We start from the raw sequence: 18,407 nt of genomic DNA on the forward strand, positions 1-18,407 counted from the left end.
CACACTGGTTGGGAAACATTGTCTGTTTCCTAACTCAGTGTTTCCCAACCGTGTGCCTCCAGCTGTTGCAAAACTATAACTACCAGCATACACTGATAAACTGTGCATGCTGGGAGTTGTAGTTTTGTAACAGCTGGAGGTCCCCCCCCCCCCTGTGAATGTACAGGGTACATTCACATGGACAGGGGGCTTACAGTGAGTATCAGGCTGCAAGTTTGCGATGCAGCAAATTTTGCGCGGCAGCTCAAACTCACAGCGGGAAACTTGCTGTAATCCCCCGCCCGTGTGACTGTACCCTAAAAACACTACACTACACTAACACAAAATAAAATAAAAAGTTAAAAACACTACATATACACATACCCCTACACAGCCCCCCTCACCTCCCAATAAAAATGAAAAACGTCCGGTACGCCACTGTTTCCAAAATGGAGCCTCCAGCTGTTGCAAAACAACAACTCCCAGTATTGCCGGACAGCCGTTGACTGTCCAAGCATGCTGGGAGTTTTGCAACAGCTGGAGGCACCCTGTTTGGGAATCCCCTAATGCAAATCCCTAATTCAGGCCTCAAATGCGCATGGCGCTCTTACTTTGGAGCCCTGTCGTATTTCAAGGCAACAGTTTAGGGTCACATATGGGGTATCGCCGTACTCGGGAGAAATTGTGTTACAAATTTTGGGGGGCTTTTTCTCCTTTAACCCCTTATGAAAAGGTGAAGTTGGGGTCTACAACAGCATGTTAGTGTAAAAAAATACATTTTTTACACTAACACGCTGGTGTTGCCCTATACTGTTCATTTTGACAAGAGGTAAAAGGGAAAAACGCCCCCCAAAATTTGTAATGCAATTTCTCCCGACTACGGAGATACCCCATAAGTGGGCGCAAAGTGCTCTGGGGGCGCACAACAAGGCCCAGAAGGGAGAGTGCACCATGTACATTTGAGGTGATTTGCACAGGGGTGGCTGATTGTTACAGCGGTTTTGACAAACGCAAAAAAAAAAAAAAACACATGTGACCCCATTTCGGAAACTACACCCCTCACGGAATGTAATGAGGGGGGCATTGAGAATTTACACCCCACTGGTGCCTGACAGATCTTTGGAACAGTGGGCTGTGCAATTTAAAAATTTTGTACAGCCCACTGTTCCAAAGTTCTGACAGACACCAGTGGGGGGTAAATGCTCACTGTACCCCTTGTTACGTTACTCAAGGGGTCTAGTTTCCAAAATGGTATGCTATGTTGGGGTTATTTTGCTGTCCTGGCACCATAGGGGCTTTCTAAATGCAACATGCCCCCGAGCAAAATTTGCTCTTCAAAAGCCAAATATGACTCCTTCTCTTCTGAGCATTGTAGTTCGCCCGTAGTGCACTTCAGGTCCACTTATGGCGTACCTTCATACTCAGAAGAGATGGAGTTACAAATTTTGGGGGGTATTTTCTGCTATTAACCCTTACAAAAATGTGAAATTTGGGGGGAAACACACATTTTAGTGAAAAAATATATATATTTTTTTACATATGCAAAAGTCGTGAAACACCTGTGGGGTATTAAGGCTCACTTTATTCCTTGTTACGTTCCTCAAGGGGTCTAGTTTCCAAAATGGTATGCCATGTGAGGGTTTTTTGCTGTTGTGGCACCATAGGGGCTTCCTAAATGCGACATGCCCCCCGACCAAAATTTGCTCTCCAAAAGCCAAATATGACTCCTTCTCTTCTGAGCATTGTAGTTCGCCCGTAGTGCACTTCAGGTCCACTTATGGGGTACCTTCATACTCAGAAGAGATGAGGTTACAAATTTTGGGGGGTATTTTCTGCTATTAACCCTTGCAAAAATGTGAAATTTGGGGGGAAACACATATTTTTGTGAAAAAAAATTTTTTTTTTTACATATGCAAAAGTCGTGAAACACCTGTGGGGTATTAAGGTTCACTTTACCCCTTGTTACGTTCCCCAAGGGGTCTAGTTTCCAAAATGGTATGCCATGTGGGGATTTTTTGCTGTTCTGGTACCATAGGGGCTTCCTAAATGCAACATGCCCCCCAAAAACCATTTCAGAAAAACGTACTCTCAAAAATCCCCTTGTCGCTCTTCGCTTCTGAGCCCTCTACTGCGCCCGCCGAACAGTTTTCATGGACTTATGAGGTATGTCCTTAATCGCGAGAAATTGGGCTACAAATATAACTATATTGTACCCCTTGTAAAAATTCAAAAATTGGGTCTACAAGAACATGCGAGTGTAAAAAATTAAGATGGTGAATTTTCTCCTTCACTTTGCTGCTATTCCTGTGAAACACCTAAAGGGTTAAAACGCTGACTGAATGTCATTTTGAATACTTTGGGGGGTGCAGTTTTTATAATGGGGTAATTTGTGGGGTATTTCTAATATGAAGACCCTTCAAATCCACTTCAAACCTGAACTGGTCCCTGAAAAATAGTGAGTTTGAAAATGTTGTGAAAAATTGGAAAATTGCTGCTGAACTTTGAAGCCCTCTGATGTCTTCCAAAAGAAAAATCACGTCAATTGTATGATGCAAACATAAAGTAGACATATTGTATTTGTGAATAATTTTTTTTTTATTTGGAATATCCATTTTCCTTACAAGCAGAGAGCTTCAAAGTTAGAAAAATGAAAATTTTTCAATTTTTTCAGCAAATTTTGGAATTTTTCACTAAGAAACGATGCAAGTATCGACAAAATTTTACCAATAACATAAAGTAGAATATGTCACGAAAAAACAATCTCGGAATCAGAATGATAGGTAAAAGCATTCCAGAGTTATTAGTGTTTAAAGTGACAGTGGTCAGAATTCAAAAAACGCTCTGATCCTAAGGTGTAAAATGGCCTGGTCCTTAAGGGATTAAATATACTGCTTTTGTTCAATAAAGTTTGACTTCTTATTAAAATAGTGCAATAATAGAAAAACTATATAAGTTGGGAATCATTTTAATGGTATTGAGCTACAGGATAAAGAGAACACATAATGTTTACCATAAAGTATGCTGCGTAAAAACAAAACCTCCCAAAAGTAGCAAAAATTGAAATTTCCTGTCTCCTTAAAGCCAAAATGGAAAGAGTCTGTAAGGGGTTAACTCTCTTGGCTGGGCAGGAAGTATGCAATGCATACCTTCTGCTCAGCCCTGTACAGAGCAGGGACTCCTTTCATTAGATGGGAGTCCTGCTCCTGTACAGAAAACAGTAATGCTATGCACCATTACTGTTTTATTACAAATCATATTGGTTTGCAAATTGTGAAAGGCCATGTAGTTTTGCAGGATAAGCCATGCAGTTGATAAGAATCAACTGAAAAACCTCATGTGGGTACAGCCACCTCATGGATGCACCTTGTGACCCCAGTAGTGTAGGTTTCATCTATAAATTTACAGTTATGGCCGTAAATGTTGGCACCCCTGAGATTTTTCAAGAAATAAAGTATTTCTCACTGAAAAGGTTTGCCACAACACGTTTTGCTATACACATGTTTATTTACTTTGTGTGTATTGGAACTAAACCAAAAAAGGGAGGAAAAAAAGCTAATTGGACATAATGTCCCACCAAACTCCAAAAATGGTCTGTACAAAATTAATATTTGGTTGTACATCCTTTGGAAAAAATAACTGAAATCAGTCACTTCCTATAACCATCAATAAACTTCTTATACCTTTCAGCCGGAATGTTGGACCACTCTTCCTTTGCAAACTGCTCCTGGTCTCTCATATTGGAAGGGCACCTTTTCCCAACAGCAATTTTAAGATCTCTCCACAGGTGTTCAATGGGATTTAGATATGGACTCATTGCTGTCCACTTCAGAACTCTCCAGCGCTTTGTTGGCATCAATTTCTGGGTGCTTTCTGACGTATGTTTGGGATCATTGTCCTGCTGGAAGATCTCGGATGCAAACCCAGCTTTCTGACACTGGGCTGTACAGTGTGACCCAAAATCCGTTGGTAATCCTCAGATTTTATGATGCCTTGCACACATTGAAGGCACACAGTGCCAGTAAAACAACCAGAAAACATCAATGAACCGCCACCATATTTCACTGTAGGTACTATGTTCTTTTCTTTGTAGGCCTCATTCCATTTTCAGTAAACAGTAGAATGATGTGCTTTACCAAAAAGCTCTATTTTGGTATATATCTGTCAACAAGACGATTTCCCAGAAAGATTTAGGCTTACTCAAGTTCATTTTGGCAAAATGTAGTCTTGCTTTTTTATGTCTCTGTGTCTCTATGTCCTGGGTCTCCTGCCATAGTGTTTCATTTCATTTAAATGTCAATGGATTGTTCACGCTGACACTGATGCTCCCTGAGCCTGCAGAACAGCTTGAATATCTTTGGAACTTGTTTGGGGCTGCTTATCCCCTATCCACACTATCCTGCGTTGACACCTTTCATCAATTTGTACTCTTCCGTTACTGCCCAGGGAGATTATCTACAGTGCCATGGGTTTCAAACTTCTTGATAATGTTGCACATTGTGGACAAAGGCAAATCTAGATCTCTGGAGATGGACTTGTAACCTTGAGATTGTTGATATTTTTCCACAATTTTTGTTCTCAAGTCCTCAGACAGTTCTCTTCTCCTCTTTCTGTTGTCCATACTTATTGTGGCACACACAGACACACAATGCAAAGACTAAGTGAACCTCTATCCTTTTTATCTGCTTTCAGGTGTGATTTTTATATTGCCCACACCTGTTACTTGCCCCAGGTGAGTTTAAACGAGCATCACATGCTTGAAACTATTTTATTTTTCCACAATTTTGAAAGGGTGCCAATAATTTTGTCCAGACCATTTTAGGAGTTTGGTGTGACATTATGTCCAATTTGCTTTTTTTCCATTCCTTTTTTGGTTTAGTTCCAATACACACAAAGGGAATATACATGTGTTTAGCAAAACATATGTTCCTGCAATCCTTTTCTGTGAGAAATACATAATTTTCTAGAAAAATTTCAGGGGTGCCAACATTTACAGCCATGACTGTATCTAATCTACCTGTCATCTATTTATCTATGTCCAGTCTAATATCCATAGAAGTAAAAAGAAAAAAATATGCAGCACTCCAGAAGATTATGGTGCAAAGCAGAGTACACCAAGACCACTGTTATATATATGGTTTATATAAATCACAAAAGCCACTGCATCACTTCAAATGTGTGAAAAAAAGTGAATTTATTCACGCAAGAAACTGCAACATTTCAATACCTCATTTTAGATTTTCTTTGAAGCTCTGCCTAAAAAAAGATCTAATTAGGGGATTAAAGGGGTACTGCAGTGTAAAAAAAATTATGCCCTATCCAAAGAATAGTGGAGGGTCTGACCACTGGGACCCACCACAATCTTCTGCAAGGTGCCCTGGCTTGAGGCTTTGGGAGGGCCGGAGCAAGGGGTCCTAGCAGTTGCCCCCCCCAAACACTTCCCCTCCCCCCAAACCTCACCCCCATCCCACATGATCAGACACTTATCCTCTAGGGATGATGTCTTACATTGCATCACTTTTTTTTGAATCATTACTGTTCTACTTCTAAAGAGTACCTGTCATCAAACCATATTTTCTAAACTAACTCAGATTATATTCCCTAACTACTCTTAACAATCTACTGCCCTTAAAATTTTTCTCTGAGCTTTATCCACTTAAAGGGGTTATCGAGCATAAGGTGATTTTAGTACATACCTGACAGACAGTAATGGATATGCTTAGGAAGGATCTGCGCTTGTCTTGGGCTAAATGGCTATGCTGTGAGATTACCAGAACACTGTGGCTAGCTTTCTGTGAACTTGTATTTCCTGTTTTCGGTTTTCTTGTTTGCCTACAAATCCCATGATACCATTTTCCTCCTTCCCACACATCAGCTACCATACCCATTGAAACATAAATGAGCTGCAGACCTATGGTCTTCAATCAGGATGCCTACAGCTATTGCATTAATTGCAGATTGATCCCTCCACCCATTGAAGCAGACAGGCTCCCTGTCATCAGCTGACTAGTGAGTCAGGTCTCGACCGCATTGCCAACTGGGAAAAAATCTGAGACAGCAGTAATTTTGTATGCTGTTAAAAATAAATATTGGGGTGAAAATCACATAAACATTGTGAGAAAACCATCACACACAGGTAAAGACACTATATTATGAACTACACTAACTTTACAGCCCCTGGAGCATAGTCAAATAAAAAAATTCCCGGAATACCCCTTTAACCTGTTAAGGACCCAGGTCGTAAATTTACACCCTGAGTCCCGGTCCTGCGATATAACGCGGGGTCACACTGTGACCCCATATCATATCGCGGCTGGCCCGGCCGCTAATAGCGCACGGCACTGATCGCGGTGCCGCGCGCTATTAACCCTATAGCCGCGCGCTCAAAGCTGAGCCGCGCGGCTAAAAACGAAAGTATAAGTGCCCGGCTAGCTCAGGGAGCTGTTCAGGATCGTTGCGGTATAATTAAACAGCTGTAGCACAGGAGGAAGGTCTCTTACCTTCCTTCCTGCAGTCCGATCGCCGAATGAATGCTTCAAGCCTGAGATCCAGGCTTGAGCAATCAATCGCCGAAAACACTGATTGATCCATTCCTATGGGGATGCATCAATCAGTGTTAAAAATCAGTACATGCAATGTTATAGGCCCTTATGGGAGCTATAATATTGCATAAGAAAAGTGTAAAAAAATCTTTAACCCTTTCAATTATCCCTTCCCCTAATAAAAGTTTGAATCACCCGGCATTTCCAAGAATAAAAAAAAAACAGTGTAAATAAAAATAAACATATGTGGTATCGCCGCGTGTGGAAATGTCCGAATTATAAAAATATACCTCTTTTTAAACCGCACGTTCAATGGCGTACGCGCAAAAAAATTCCAAAGACAAAGCGCATATTTGATCACTTTTTATACCACAAAAAAGTGAATAAAAAGTGATCAAAAAGTCTGATCAGAACAAAAATGTTACCGCTAAAAACTTCAGATCATGGCGCAAAAAATTAGCCCTCATACCGCCCTGAATACAGAAAAATAAAAAAGTTATAGGGCTCAGAAATGACAATTTTAAACGTATAAATTTTCCTGCATGTATTCATGATTTTTTTCTGAAGTGATACAAAATCAAACCTAGACAAGTAGGGCATCATTTTAACTGTATGGACCTACAGAATAAAGATAAGGTGTCATTTGTGCCGAAAAATGTACTGCGTAAAAACGGAAGCCCCCAGAACCTATAAAATAGTGTTTTTTCATCAATTTTGTCGTACATTGATTTTTTTTTCCTGTTTCACCATAGATTTTTGGGTAAAATGACTAATGTCATTACAAAGTAGAATTAGTGATGCAAAAAATAAGCCATCATATAGAATTTTAGGTGAAAATTTTAAAGAGTTATGATTTTTTAAAGTTAAGGAGGAAAAATTGAAAATGAAAAAAATCAGAACAAGCCCGGGTCCTTAAAGGGTTAAGGACCAGGCCCATTTTGGCCTTAAAGGGGTACTCCACTGAAAAACATTTTTTTTTTTAGTCAACTGGTGCTAGAAAGTTAAACAGATTTGTAAATTGCTTCTATTAAAAACATCTTGATCCTTCCAGTACTTTTCAGCTGCAATATGATCCACAGGAAGTTATTTTCTTTTTTTTAAAGAGAAAAATAGAAGTAATTTACAAATCTGTTTAACTTTCTGACACCAGTTGATTTAATAAAACTAATTTAAACAAGATTAGTATGTTTAAAATTGCCCTATTTTGACCACCTATAACTTTCAAATTTTTCCGTATATGGGGCGGTATGAGGGCTAATTTTTTAATGCTTTTGCTTATATTCTACTTTTTAATCACTTTTTATAAATTTTTGGGGGAATAAAATGTGACAAAAAAAACAGCAATTTTTTTTTTACGTTTACGCCGTTCCCCATATGGTATAAATAGCATTATATTTTGATTGTATGGACTTTTACGCACGTGGCAATACAAAATATGTTTGTTAACAATTTTTTTTAACGCTTTTTGTGGGTAAAATGGGAAAAAAGGACAATTTACATTTTTATTGCGGGAGGGGATTTTTCAATTTTTTTTTATTTTTTAGCTTTTTTTATTTATTTTAATTTTTTCCACTTTTTATTGCAATCATTTGATTGCTAATACTGTTCAGTGTTATGCATAGGCATAGCATTGATCAGCATTATCGGTGATCTTCTGCTCTGGTCTGCTCGATCTCAGACCAGAGCACAAGACCCCATGAGATGGCCGGAGGCAGGTGAGGGGACCTCCGGTCGCCATGCTGGATGATCGGAACCCTGCTTGGGCAATCCGATCATCCATTTTAAGTGCTGCACTGGCGCAGATGCCGTGATCTGTATTGATCACGGCATCTGAGGGGTTAATGGTGGACATCAGCGCGATGACTGATGTTCACCATTACCGGCGGGTTCCTGGCTGCTGATAGCAGCCGGGACCTGCCATGCATAATGCAAGCACTGATTTGGTGCTCGCGGTCATGTAAATGACATAAATGTACGCAATGGTGCGCTAAGTACCACCACATCATGATGTACATTTACCTCCATTGTCGTTAAGGAGTTAAACAGCTCTATATCATACCTTTACCCCTTGCTCATTGTGTAAGCTCCTGGCAGGAGAAAGTGGGCGTTCCCCAGCAGACACAACGTCACTGAAGCCTGCAAGAGCTGTGTCTCACTATACCCCACACGCACTTCCTGAGTTTGTTCTCCTTCTCGGCAAGGAGGAGACCAAACTAACTGTATGACTTGCGGCAGAGAACAGAACAGAGCCACCTAGTGGATGTTTTTTCTATCACTTTCAAAACATCTAAAGGTTGAGAATTTTAACAGCAAGTAAATAGCAAAGTGTCTTAGAATTACAAAATGAACATTATATTAAAAGTTTAGTTTGGTGACAGGTACTCTTTAACCTGTTCAGGACCCAGGGCGTACGGGTGCGTCCTGGCACCCTGGTACTTAAGGACCCAGGACGTACCTGTACGCCCGTGGGAATTTCGGTTCCCGCCGTGCGCCGGGCGGGGACAGGGGTGACTGCTGATATAGATCAGCAGCCCCCCGCCGCGCAAATGCCCATGGGGTCATTAGACCCCCCCATGTCGGAATTCACACCAGCGATTGGAAAATAAGGAGGATTGGGGTTGTCCAAGACACCCACGATCCCCCTGAAGGGATAGGAGTGAGGTGGCAGGGGTGTCAATAGTAGATCGGGGTGGGGGGGTTAACTTTCGGTTTCCCCGTTCTGCCCATCCACAATAGACAGGGCAGAACGAGGAGACCGGCAGGGACCGACGCCAAATTCCAGTTACCCATAGGCGGAGGCTGCGGGCAGTGATCGGCTTCGGAGATTGGCGGGCGGCGATGTCGTGTGGCTGGCTCCCTGGATCCTACGGAAGCTGGTGAGTTGCCTAGCAACATCTGGAAGGCTACAGTTTGAGACCACTGTACAGTGGTCTCTAAACTGTAGCCCTCAAAATGTTGCAAAACCACTACTCCCAGCATGCTCAGACAGCTGTTTGGGCATGCTGGGATTTGTAGTTTTACAACAGCTGGATGTCTACAGTTTAGAGACCACTGCACAGTGATCTCTAAACTGTTGCCCTCCAGATCTCCCAGCATGCCCAGACAGCTGTTTGGGCATGCTGGGATTTGTAGTTTTGCAACAGCTGGATGTCTACAGTTTAGAGACCACTGCACAGTGATCTCTAAACTGTAGCCCTCCAGATGTTGCAAAACTGCAAATCACAGCATGCCCAAACAGCAAACAGTTGTCTCGGCATGCTGGGAGTTGTAGTTGTTTACCTCCAGCTGTTGCATAACTACTTCTCCCAGCATGCCCTTTGGCGATCAATACATGCTGGGAGTTGTAGTTTTGCAACAGCTGGAGGTATACCGGTTGGAAAATACTGAGTTAGGTAACAGAACCTAACTGAAGGTTTTCCAACCAGTGTGCCTCCAGCTGTTGCAAAAGTACAACTCCCAACATGCACGGTCTGCCAGCACATGCTGAGAGTTGTAGTTTTGAAACAGCTGGAGGTTTGACCCCCCATGTGAATGTACAGGGTACATTCACATGGGCGAGTTTACAGTAAGTTTCCTGCTTGAAAGTGGAGGTGCGGAAATTTTTTTGCCGCAGCGCAGACTCCTAGCGGGAAACTTGCCGTAACCCGCCAGTGTGAATGTACTTTAAAAACACTACACTAACACATAATAAAGGGTAAAACACTACATATTCAGCCCCTTACACTGTCCGTCCGTCCGTCCCCCCCCCCCCCCCAATAAAAATTAAAAACTTATTCTATGGCAGTGTTTCCAAAACAGAGCCTCAAGCTGTTGCAAAACAACAACTCCCAGCATTTCTGGACAGCCACTGATTGTCAAGGCATGCTGGGAGTTTAGCAACAGCTGGAGGCACCCTGTTTGGGAATCACTGATGTACAATACCCCTATGTCCACCCCAAAGCAATCCTTAATTTAGTCCTCAAATGCGCATGGCGCTCTCTCATTTCGGAGCCCTGTCGTATTTCAAGGAAACAGTTTAGGGCCACATATGGGGTGTTTCCATACTCGGGAGAAATTGTGCAACAAATGTAGGTTTTTTCCCCTCTCCTTTTACCCCTTATGAAAAGGTAAAGTTGGGGGCTACACCAGCCTTTTAGTGTAAAAAAATAAAAATGTTTACACTAACATGCTGGTGTTGCCCCATACTTTTTATTTTCACAAGCGTTAAAAGGAAAAAAAGACCACAAAATTTGTAACGCAATTTCTCCTGGGTACGGAAATACCCCATATGTGGACGTAAAATGCTCTGCGGATGCACAACAAGGCTCAGGAGTGAGAGTGCACCATGTACATTAGAGGCCTAAATTGGTGATTTGCACAGGGGCGACTGATTTTACAGCGGTTCTGACATAAACGCAAAAAAATAAATACCCACATGTGACCCCATTTTGGAAACTACACCCCTTACGGAACATAACATGGGATAAAGTGAGTCATAACATCCCACAGGTGTTTAATGAAAATTCTTCCAAGTTGGATGGAAAAATGAAAAAAATAAAAATAAAAAAATTTCACTGTACACTTCCTTGAGGGGTGTAGTTTCCAAAATAGTATGCCATGTGTTTTTTTTTTTTTTTTTGCTGTTCTAGCACCATAGGGGCTTCTTAAATATGACATGCCCCCAAAAACCATTTCAGAAAAACTCACTCTCCAAAATCCAACTGTCGCTCCTTCCCTTCTGAGCCCTCTAGTGCACCCGCCGAACACTTGACATACACATATGAGGTATTTCCTTACTTGAGAGAAATTGGGTTACACATTTTTAGGAAGATTTCTCTCCTTTTACCCTTTGTAATAATTCTAAAATTGGGTCTACAAGATCATGCCAGTGATTGGCTGGGTACTTAAGGGGTTAAACATTGCTGTTTCTTGGGGGGAATTAAACACCTTGCTCACATATTTACAGTGATGAAGTGGCTGTTTTATGATCTATTTATCTAATCAAGCTTTCTCTCTTTCGTCCAATATATTATCTGTTGGTCTAGCTATCATTCTTTCATGAGGGGAGGTTTGCAGCCTAAAATAATGGACGTTTTTATGGCTGACTATAAACAAACACTCTTATTTAGGAGGGAAATGTAAAAGGAAGTCTACTTCAGTTTTCAACATGTGTCGAATTTGAGCACATTGTAAAATGCCTGACTTCAGCAAAGTGTCCGTGATCCGTTCACAGTCACCGCCGTGCTCCAGCTCATATGATGAGGATGAAAATGGTATAATGCCGGCAGCATCTTTCCAAAACCGAGAATAATGTAACGTGTGGCCAGTACGACTACAGCTGAGTGACAGAGCGCTGCTGCGGTGACACTGCGGAGGAGGGGGAGCGCTGTGACATCTCTGTAGTTGAGCAATGCAGAATCTTGCCTAGTGTGATTAGAAAGGAGGAGGAGGCTGCTCTGTGCTTTGGGGTGAGAGACAGAAATGGCTGCATGGAGGGAGGGTTGTTAGATATCCTACAGTAACCACCGGCAGCATCACTCCCTTATACCGGACTCCTTGCTATTGGGAAGATTTGGCTGTTTCAGCTTCCTCCCTAGGGATTACTAGATCTATTGCATAATCAGGTAGGTAGGTGTTTATCTGTCCTGTTTATGATGTTATCTCATTTCCATCAACCTTCTTTATTGCAGATTGAATTTATTATATTATATTGGAATGTGAAAGGCTACAGAGAGCAAGGGCCATATATAAAGCTTTATTTTTCTGTAAGCAGTGGCAACATTTCCCCAGTTGTTATCATTGGGAATTCTAATTTCTGTTCATTGTTAAAGCAATTTTATTTTATTTCTACTCATTGCATCATGGCTAACTAATTATGATACATTTGCTGAGATTGTATGAAATATAAAGCAATATTTGTAGATACAGCTTTGTATTCATCCAGTCATATAAAGATTTAAAAACAGTCTTTAATGTCTATTGTGTGTTCATATGTATATAGATATGCACAAATTATATCTAATGCATCATGATGACCATCCATTTACTAGATACTGGACTGCCTGGTTGAATTTTTAGGCTCTGACACATGTTTCTAATGGGAAATAGATTTAGATCTATTAATATTTCATTATGAATCATGACATCTAAGCATCTTATTTCACCTGTCATTGAAGAGTCTGCAGAAGAGGCAAAAATCACCAGACATTAGCAATATAACCTTTCACTACCACCATCATCATTATCATCATCATCAGGTCTGTTCCAACAGATCTTTTTATGATTTCAAGGTCATCTTCTACTAGAGACAGGTGTTAAACTTATTGAATTTAATGTGCCCAAAGTACACAAGATAGCTTTTATATTGTGTTGTCTGCCACATCTGTATTATTAGATTTTGCTTTATTTATGGGCTTATTATTGAAAAATCACCCAATAAGTATTTTCTATACTTTGTTTTAATTTTTGGAGCATTGCCTAAGACTCCTAATACCAACTGGACCTTCCAACAGCTAACTTTCTATATTGGTGCCCAGTCAATGGCAAACCGTTGCTCCTCAAAATATATTTTTTGGGTTCCAGCCAATCACAGCTCTCTGTAGGAAATAGAAATATGTTTATATATATATACGTCAGTGCAGGGGACCATAGAAGAGTGGCCGCCATATCTATACATTATACATGTCAGTAGTGATACCCGATGTGATCTGTCACTTACTGCAGTTACTACTACTCCCAACATGGCGCACACTCTGCTCCATGCTGGGAGCTGTAGTACCTGCATTAATAGACAGATCGCAACGGGTGTCAGAAATTACATGAGGGCTCCATGTTGGGAGTAGTAGTAACTGCAGTAAGTGACAGATCACAGCGGGTATCACTACTGACATCTGCTGTGATCGTCCTGTCTATAGCAGAGATGCAGAGCGGCTCTATGCAGCGCTCACATCTCTGCACTATACTCAGGCCAGTGATGTGAATAGAACATCACTCATTCATATTTCCCTCAGAGCTGTGATTGGCTGCAACCATCTGGCCAGTCACCACTCTGGGTGGAAAATATGAATGAGTAATGTTCTATTCATATCACTGGCCAGAGTACAGAGCAGAGGTGTAAGCGCTGTATAGAGCCGCTCTGCATTTCTGCTATATTATGGACAATCGCATCGGGTGTCACGACTGGCACCCAGGGCGATATGTCTTTTAGTATAAGTACTACTACTCCCATCATGGAACAGTCTGTTACATGCTGGGAGTAGTAGTACTACCTAAAAAAAATTAAATATAGAGAAAAAAGTGAAACACACACATTTATTAAAAATTAATTAAAAGTTAGTTATAAAATTTCGTTAAATAATTTTTTTTTTATCACTACTGCATCCTTTTTTATTTTTGGTACCGAACAAATTTTGGGTACCAAAAAAAAATGCCAAAGGTAGCAAAAATGCAATTTCCACACAAACGAAAAAATGCCAGAAAAAACGCCAGACACAGGAAATTGCACTGGCATTTTTTAAAGATGTTTTTCCGGGCGTTTTTTCAACCCAAAAAATGCAGGACAAAAAATCAAGTAGTAACTTAGCCTGAATGTAGTAGCTATTCTGGCTATAAAGAACTAGGGGCTTGCTTCTTAACCCCTTAAGGACTCAGGGTTTTTCAGTTTTTGCACTTTCGTTTTTTCCTCCTTACCTTTTAAAAATCATAACCCTTTCAATTTTCCACCTAAAAATCCATATTATGGCTTATTTTTTGTGTCGCCAATTCTACTTTGCAGTGACATTAGTCATTTTACCCAAAAATGCATGGCAAAACGGAAAAAAAATCATTGTGCAACAAAATTGAAGAAAAAACGCCATTTTGTAACTTTTGGGGGATTCCGTTTCTACGCAGTGCATATTTCGGGAAAAAATTACACCTTATAATTATTCTGTAGGTCCATACGGTTAAAATGATATAGGGTATCATTTTAACCGTATGGACCTACAGAATAATTATAAGGTGTAATTTTTTCCCAAAATATGCACTGCGTAGAAACGGAAGCCCCCAAAAGTTACAAAATGGCGTTTTTTCTTCGATTTTGTCGCACAATGATTTTTTTTTCCGTTTTGCGCACTTCCGGTTTGAATTTGTCGCACTTCTGGAAAAAATCATAACTACATGCAGGAAAATGTATACGTTTAAAAATGTCATCTTCTGACCCCTATAACTTTTTTATTTTTCCACGTACAGGGCGGTATGAGGACTCATTTTTTGCGCCGTGATCTGAAGTTTTTATTGGTATGATTTTAGTTTTTTTCTCGGACTTTTTAATCACTTTTTATTCATTTTTTAATGGTATAAAAAGTGACCAAAAATGCGCTTTTTTGGACTTTGGAATTTTTTGGCGCGTAATCCATTGACTGTGCGGTTTAATTAATGATATATTTTTATAGTTCTGACATTTACGCACGCGGCGATACCACATATGTTTATTTTTATTTACACTGTTTTATTTTTTATGGGAAAAGGGGGGTGATTCAAACTTTTATTAGGGAAGGGGTTACATGACCTTTATTAACACTTTTTTTTAAACTTTTTTTTGCAGTGTTATAGGTCCCATAGGGACCTATAACACTGCACACACTGATCTTTTACACAGATCACAGGCGTGTATTAACACGCCTGTGATCAGTGTTATCGGCGCTTGACTGCTCCTGCCTGGATCTCAGGCACGGAGCAGTCATTCGCCGATCGGACACCGAGGAGGCAGATTTCACCGCGGCGGTCCCGAACAGCGCGACTGAGCAGCCGGGTCACTTTCACTTTCACTTTAGAAGCGGCGGTCAGCTTTGACCATCGCTTCTAAAGGGTTAATACCGCACATCGCCACGACCGGCGATGTGTGGTATTAGCCGCGGGTCCCGGCCGTTGATGAGCGCCGGGACTGACGCGACATGATGCGGGATCGCGGCGCGATCCCGCTTCATATCGCGGGAGCCGGCGCAGGACGTAAATATACGTCCTGCGTCGTTAAGGGGTTAAAGTAGCACAAAAACATCTAATCCTAAATAGATGGAAAGCACCTTAAGCAATAGTAAAACAAGACTACATATTTGTCAAAATTAACAAATATTGATGTAGTATGAAGAGAAATCATAACGCACTCACCCCATTCTCAGTTGCGATAATCTTCATCTTTATTTCGTAGAAAAGGTGAATTAAAAGACATATGCAGCATTTCACGGAGTTGGATGCAGGACTCTGCTAACGCTCCATAAAGTGTGACATCTGTTTCACCCGCATGTGCGGGCTTCGTCAGGCCACACCTGCTGGCTACGTGGGTCCAGGTAAGTACACTTACGGAGTCCACGTCATCAGTCAGGTGTTAAATGATCATGTGACTGTTTATAAAAACAAGGTGATTTAAAGGGGTTCTCCGGTGCTTACACATCTTTTCCACTATCCAAAGGATAGGGGATAAGATGCCTGATCGCGGGAGTCCTGCCGCTGGGGACCACCGGATCATGCACGCGGCACCCCGTTTGTAATCAGTCCCCGGAGCGTGTTCGCTCCGGGTCTAATTACAGGCGACCACCGGGCCTCCGCCCCGTCTGACACGCCTCCGCCCCCGTATGACGTCACGCTCCGCCCCTCAATGCAAGCCTATGGGAGGGGGCGTGACAGCTATCACGCCCCCTCCCGTAGGCTTGCATTGAGGGGCGGAGGCGTGACGTCACACGGGGGCGGATGCGTGACGTCACACTCCGCTGGCCCGGTGGTCGCCTGTAATTAGACCCGGAGCGAACAAGCTCCGGAGACTGATTACAAACAGGGTGCCGTGTGCATGATCCCGGGGGTCCCCAACGGCGAGTAAAGCATACCAGTATCCAGTATAGGAGATTTCTATTGAGTGTATGCAAAACTACAGATAAAGGATGTGTGGACATGCTGGGAGCTGTAGTTTTACAACAGCTGGAGGCAACACTGCTCTAACACAGTTATTTACAAACACTGCAGCTTCAGTTGTTACTAAACTACAACTCCCAGCGTGCTGAAATAGTCAAAGCTTTCTCGGACTCCTGAATGACAAAGAAGTTGATCAGACATTCAGTAGTCTGTGAATGATGAATGACACACATAGGCCCTCATTTACTATTCTAAACCCGACTTGTTTTGTCGTTTTTTTTTGTCGCATCTTTGTCTGCGACATGTCGACATGTCGCAGACATCGTGCGCCAGTCTGCGACACGATGAGACATTTTTTGCAGATGGACCCAATTTGGATTCTCCCAACCCCGAAAAAGGGGCGTAGCCTGACATTTCTGAGCTTTCCCACGTATTTATAAAGCTTTCCAACCCCAATTTGTTGAATTGTTGTGGATTTTTTCCCTAAAACTCAGAGGAGTTGGAAACCAAGCCAAAAAAACGCACGTGCGACAAACAGAATGTGACATAATAATAAATACCAGGGGAAAAAAGCAATCGGGTAAGAAAGCAACATAGACTTACAACCCGATTTTCTAAGTAAATGAGGGCCATAGTGACAGCTAGACATGTGCAATTCGGTTCGGCACGAATGTCTAATTTACCTAATTTTACCATTTTCGTGCATTCGGATCGATCCGAATGCACGAAAACATATTTTGAACATTCTCGAATAGCCACGATAATACGAATAGCAAAGTAGCGAATACATTCGTTATTTCCCGAACATATACTGTAAATAACGAATGCATTCGTTATCCGTAAACGAACGTGAAGAATTCATTCTGATAACAAAGATAATAAAAAGGATACAGATAGTTTGATTTTTCGGATACATTCGGTATTCGAGTACATTCGGTAGCTCTTTTTATTCTTTTTTTGGACTTTAGCGATCCTAAAAAATTATGGAGATACCTTTTTTTATAAAAATTTCGTAGGGTATCATAAAAAAATCATAATAAAAAAGATACAGTAGTGATGGAAAAAATTGTATCTAACGAAATGTATCATTTTTATTATGAAATGTTTATTCATTTTTAAACAGGGATCAATTTATGTGAGCGGGTAAAGCACTAAAAATGTAGCCGACAATAGTAAAAATGTAGTGTGTGCGTGTTTTTCACTTAAAAAAAAAAACATTTTTTAGGTAGTACTACTACTCCCAGCATGGAACACACTCTTCCATGATGGGAGTAGTAGTTACCTGTACTAATTGACAGATCGCAGGGGTCCCTTGCGATCCTCTTGTATAGATGCGGTGGCTGCTCTTCTATGGTCCCCTGCACTCACGTATATATACACATATTCATATTTCCCGCAGAGCTGTGATTGGCCAGATGGTTCCAGCCAATCACAGCTCTCAGTGAGAAATAGGAATATGTGTATATATACGGCCGTGCAGGGGACCATAGGAGAGCGGCCGCCGCATCCATACATTATACAGGAGCATCACAGCGGGTGTCAGGAGTGATACCCACAGTGATCTTTCCTTTACTACAAGTACTACTACTCCCAACATGGAGTACACTCTGCCTCATGCTGGGAGCTGTAGTACCTGCATTAATAGACAGATCGCAGCGGGTGTCAGAAGTTACACTCGCTGCGATAGGTCTATTAATGCAGGTACTACAGCTCCCAGCATGGAGCAGAGTGTGCTCCATGTTGGGAGTATTAGTACCTGCAGTAAGGGACAGATCCCAGGGATGTCACTTCTCCTGACACCCGCTGCGATCCTCCTGATGTGAATGTCGGGATCAGCTGTTCTCAGGGCTACAGAGCCGGGAGAACAGCTGACGCTGAGCCGTAGGTATACATCGTATATCTACTGCCCAGCAAGGACTTACAGTGAGCCTGCAATGTGTATACAGTATACACATTGCTGGCTCACTTAACCCCTTGCTGAGCTGTGCGCTATGCGCAAGCCCAGCAAGGGAAGAGTTAACTTAC

At 41.6% G+C, this 18,407-nt stretch overlaps 1 protein-coding gene across 9 annotated transcripts in view; it reads left to right on the forward strand.

Moving 5' to 3' along the window:
* Positions 1-11,923: 11,923 nt before the first annotated feature.
* Positions 11,924-18,407, forward strand: part of LOC130290823 (diacylglycerol kinase eta-like) — a 1,161,394-nt gene continuing 1,154,910 nt past the window's right edge. For 6 of the 9 annotated variants that reach the window (XM_056538926.1, XM_056538924.1, XM_056538923.1 and 3 more), the window contains exon 1: positions 11,925-12,121. The gene's annotated coding sequence lies outside the window, so the exon portion shown is untranslated. Of the gene's footprint in view, positions 12,126-18,407 lie in introns of all 9 variants that reach the window. The other 3 variants (XR_008847710.1, XM_056538928.1, XM_056538925.1) reach the window with 2 other exon arrangements.

This window comes from Hyla sarda, chromosome 9, assembly GCF_029499605.1.
Source record: "Hyla sarda isolate aHylSar1 chromosome 9, aHylSar1.hap1, whole genome shotgun sequence".
Lineage (NCBI taxonomy): Eukaryota > Metazoa > Chordata > Amphibia > Anura > Hylidae > Hyla > Hyla sarda.